Raw genomic sequence first — 5,004 nt, 5'->3', positions numbered from 1 at the left:
AGAGGGCAGAGCCAGGGGCAGATGGCCAGCACCCTGGCTTCTGGCCATTCCCCTGTGGGTCTGGATGTCACAGCAAGTGTGGCAGATGGGGGACTCATCTGGGGGTGACAATAGCTGGTGCTCCTCTGGTGCAGCTAGCTCCCCCTCTGGCTGACAGAGTCCAGGCCCAGCAGGGCTGGCATGTGGTCTTGGTGCTGCTCCAGACAGCTCCAGCTCCATGCCTGCATGGAACCAGGGTGAGTATCAGGGCTGGGCCCAGGTGTCGGGGCTGGGTCATGGTAGATCTGGGGTGAGGGCCAGGCTGGGGGCTCCTGTCAGCTAGAGGCAGCAGAGAACCTCCTCCCAGGCCCAGGTGGGGCCTGCTGTGGGGTGGTGGGTGCTTTCAGGGGGCCTGTGGGGCTAGGGATGGGGGCCAGGCAGTGGTGGTCATGAATGAGACTGCCAGGCCCAGGACGTGACAGTCATTGTCCATGACCTGCACTACCCAGCCCAGGATGGTGTTCTGCTTCTGCAAGACCTGCACTTGCAACTGTGGCTGCTCTCCTGTGTCTAGATGTTGGACCTGCAGAGCCATGAGGCAGAAGCCTTTTGTGAGAGTTTGCAACATTTCAGAGATCAGCTGCTCTGTACCAGGGGCTAAGTGCTACTCGGCTTCAGATTGGGGGTCAGCCATAAACAGGTGCCCATTGACCATAGTAAGTCAAGCCAGGCAGGACTAGGGTCAAGTGGCTGCTGGCTGAGCCCCCTCATTCCCACACACTCCCCTGGGGCTGGCAGCCTACTGGGTGCTGACTACAGGCAACCTGCCTCCCCTGCACCATCTCCAGGGTGGGACAGGCCAGGATCCTGGCAGCACCTGCTGTCATGGCTCCAGATCCTGCTGCCCCCATCTTCCTCTGCAGGCCAATTGCTCTGCTACACTGCTCCCAGGCTGGGAGACAACAGAGCTCCTGGACAACTGGGATGAGGAGCTGGCTGTGCCCCTGCCCTCCCCACATGGGGCCTCTTTGGGGAGGCACCCTGGGGCCAGTTCCCAGCTGCACTGTGCTGTGCCATGAGCATGCCCCTGCTGTGCATATGCCAGGAGGTGTGCAATGAGATGTTTGCATGGGCTAAGGTGTTCCTTAGCTTGGTGCAGTCCTCCTAGCTGGTGAAGGCATGCAGCTTCACCTAGTATCCTTAGCCCATAGGGCGCAGCATGCAAGCACTAAGCTGGGGAGCCCTGCTGAGGAGAAGCTGGTGCTGCTGGTGGCCAGTGGTGTCATGGCCAGCCATTCTTCATGTCTGGCCCTGGGTCTGTGCAGCTGGTGAGGCAGACACTGGTCAGGGCTACTGAACTGCTGGTGGAGGCAGAAGCCAGGGATCTGGGTGGGATGGGATCCTTGCTGGCAAACTTATTGAAGTGGGCAGCCAGGTACTGCTTGCAGCACTCTTGTCCTACCTGCAACACAGCGCCATCAGTGGCTGGGTGGGATTGGGGCTTGTGCAAGCCACCCATGCTGGTATAAACCACAGAGTTGTGGCCTGGGTCCCAGGGCACCAAAATATTGGTCAGCTACTGCATAATGGGCATGATCTTATGGGCACAGCTGGACTGATGATTGTGGTCAGTCATGGTAACCCACTGACCCCCACAAGGTCTTGACCTTTATGCAGCACTGCTGTGCCAACCCATCATCTCCTTGTTCCCATATCGTGCCCAACAGGGCCTCATAAAAGTGGGTGTTGGAGTGCTCTCCCCCATCAAACTGGTGCCACACCTCTGCCTTACCTCAAAGTGTCACAGGGTCACCAGTCTCTTCTTGGCTTCAGCTGGAGCCCTGGGTAGAAGGCATAGGCATGTGCTCACACGTGGTCCTGGGCCTGACTGGTGAAGATGAGGCCACTGGGGTTCCTTGCCAGCTCTGTGGACCCAGCATGAATGTCCCAGTGCTGCCAGTCCTGGGCAACTGCCAGCAGTGCCCAGCACAGGGGTATGGCATGGGACTGGTAGCTGTGTGGCAGAGGTAATGCTCCACAGCACCTGCAGGTGCAGGGTGGGCTGCTGGGGGAATGCTGCAGGTAGTTGGCACTGGCCCTGCTGTCAGAAGCTGCCTGAAGGTGGCTCTGGGAGGCTAACAGGGCTGGGCAGAGACTATAGACACCTGAAACCCCTTGAGCATGCAAAGTACCCCGATGGTAGTGCCCTGGAAGCTACAAGTCAGTGCAGTGCCAGGCAGTGCTAGGGTACTGGTAGGCAGGTGCATGAGGGCTGTGGCCTGCCCAGGTGGATGCACAGGGCCTGCAGTGCCCTGAGGCTCCCTGTGTTGTGTGCCCCAGGGCACAATATGTCTGCAGGCTTTTAGAGACTGCAGGCAGAGGCTGCCATACAGGCTCCTAGGCTGCAGCCCCAGGGCTGGCCTCAGGCCAGCCGTCTAATGACTGGGCAGACCTGGGAGCAAACTTGCTCCTAGGTCTCATCTACACATGCATTACTGCACAGTAACTAATCAAGCTTAAATTTGCTACCTACATTTGTGGGAAGCAAATTTAATTGCAATTAAGTGTTTTTACCGTGCTGTAATCATGCACACATGAACATGCTCACTTCCTGTGCAGTAAATTAGGCTACTGGGTAGTAATGCATCTTGTGTAGATCCACCCACTGTTGAGTACTAGATGCTGTGGTGGGTTTAAGCAGAGTTTTTAAAGGAGTCCAAAAAAGTGAGAAATTCAACTCCTACTGAATTTCAGCAAGATCTGTGTGCCTTATTCTTGTAAGCTTCTTCAGAAATCCCAATCTCTCTACGCAAACTCTAACTTTTCATACTTTAGATTCTCCCCCCACTTAGCTTCACAAGTGACATAAATAGGGTTCAAAATGGTCCTAATTAATAAAAGATATTAGTTCATGGCAAAAACCCTAATAAACATCTTATAATGAATTTAGTAATTCAGTGTTGCATGGGATCTAGCATTGAATTTGCAGGTACTGAGAGTTACCATTTAGATGTATTACCATCTAAATATGTAGGAAAGGAAGACATTTAGATAAAGGGAGACAAAGATCTAGGAGAGGAAGTATGTATTTCCACAGCCTCCAAAAACATCTTCAGTCATTTGGCTTTTATAACCTCCCTATTCTCTCATCCAAAGGATCTTTATAAATACCAGCAGCTAGCAATTTCATAGCATCACTGTGTTTAAAGCCAGAAGTGACTACTAGATTATTTACTCTGATCTCCTTCAGATCACAGGCCATCATGTTTCACCTATATTAAGTCTAGTGTCTTTTGTTAGCCTAAAATATTTTTGTGTGCAGGAAAATAAATTGTGCACCACAGACAGAGAATAAGGGAGAAGCACAAAGGAAGCCCATTCCCTTGAATGGACTCGAATGGACTTGAAGCACAAAGGAAGTCCATTCCCATGCAGAGAAAAGGTAATAGAAGGGCTGGAAATCCCTTTTGGCTAAACAGGGAAATCAAAGTTCTCTTAAGAAAGAAAGAGGCTTATAAACAATGGAAGCTTGTGGTGGGCCCCAAGGAGGACTATTCCACAATGATCCACATTTACAAGGAACAGATAAGAAAGGCTAGTGCAGCAACCAAACTTAGATTAGCAATGGGAATCAATAACAAGAAGAAGTCCTTCTTTAGGTACGTAGGGAACAGGAGGAAAGCAAATGGGAGTGTGGGGATATTGCTCAACAACTCAGGAGAGCTGGTTACCAGCACCCAGGAGAAAGCTCAACTCCTGAATGACTACCGCACACTGATATAACCCGTATCAATGTATAACCCGCGGAAAATTGTATTTTCGGAAAATAGTTCATGTATAGACCGCACCTGTGTATTCCCCGCACCTGATAGTGTCAGTGCCAGGGGCAATTTTAAGCCTATTAAGCCTGAGAGGTGCTGGCCCCAGCCGCGGGCGCTCGCTGCCGGCATGCAGGAACTGGGCTCTCACCCCCCAAGACATGGCCCCCTGAGACATGGCCACAAATGTGGCTGCCCCATCGGAGCTCAGGTGCTGGGGGGGCCCCCAGTACTTTACCTCAGTCTTTTACCGGACAAAGGGGAAAACAATGCTAGGTAGAGTACAGGATGAGCATGGTAGGAATAATCACCTTCCCACTATTGCTGTACAATTGGTGTATGACCAATTTAAAAAATTAGACATATATAAGTCTGTGGGATGGGATGATCTTCATCTGAGAGTGCTGAAGGAGCTAGCTGAAGTCATTGTGGAACGCCTGGCAAAACTCTTCCACAACTTGTGGCACTCTGGAGAAGTCTCTGAGGACTGGAAGATGGCCAATGTTGTCCTCATCCACAAGAAGGGCATAAGGGAGGACCTGGGTAACTATAGACTAATCAGCCTAACTTCCAACCCAGAAAAAATCCTATAAAAGTTCCACAAGGAGTCTATCTGCAATAAGCTTGCAGAAAGTAAGATCCTGAATGACAGCCAGCATGGCTTCATTGAAGGCAGGTCTTGCCTTACCAACCTCATCCCCTTCTATGACTAGGTAACTCACCACTTGGACACAAGAAAGCAGGTTGACATTGTATACGTAGACTTCCAAAAGGCCTCTGATCTAGTATCCTATGATGTCCTCACAAGAAAATTGGAGGATTGTGGGCTTAACTCTACGCCCGTCAGGTGGGTGAGAAACTGGCTGCAGGATAGGACCCAGACAGTCATAGTGAATGGATCTATATCATCCTGGTGAGAAGTGGGCAGTAGTGTCCTGCAGGGGTTGGTGCTTGGTCCAGTACTTTTTAACATGTTTATCAACAATTTGGATGTAGGGGTGAAGAGCTCAGTGGCAATGTTCGTGGATGACACCAAGTTATGGGGAAGCGTGGTCACAAGCAACCCCCAACACACCTACAGTCTTGGTGGCACCAAACTAACCAGCACCACGAATGAAAGGGACCTGGGGGTAATAATAGACCACAGTGTGAATATGAGCCAGCAGTGCGATGTTGTAGCCAGTAGGGCAAATAATAGTCTGGCATG

The 5,004-nt window shown here is 51.4% G+C and overlaps 1 long non-coding RNA gene across 1 annotated transcript in view; it reads right to left on the bottom strand.

The window, feature by feature from the left end:
- Positions 1–526: 526 nt before the first annotated feature.
- The window catches only part of LOC109300135, a 56,550-nt gene continuing 52,072 nt past the window's right edge, over positions 527–5,004 (bottom strand). The window contains exon 4 of the long non-coding RNA XR_002098136.1: positions 527–562. This is a non-coding gene — a long non-coding RNA (uncharacterized LOC109300135). The remainder of the gene's footprint in view (positions 563–5,004) is intronic.

Source organism: Gavialis gangeticus, unplaced genomic scaffold, assembly GCF_001723915.1.
Source record: "Gavialis gangeticus isolate Ggan-Ray unplaced genomic scaffold, GavGan_comp1, whole genome shotgun sequence".
Classification (NCBI taxonomy): Eukaryota; Metazoa; Chordata; order Crocodylia; family Gavialidae; genus Gavialis; species Gavialis gangeticus.
Note: the sequence above shows the minus strand (reverse complement) of the source record. Positions and strands in the feature narration are given on the sequence as shown.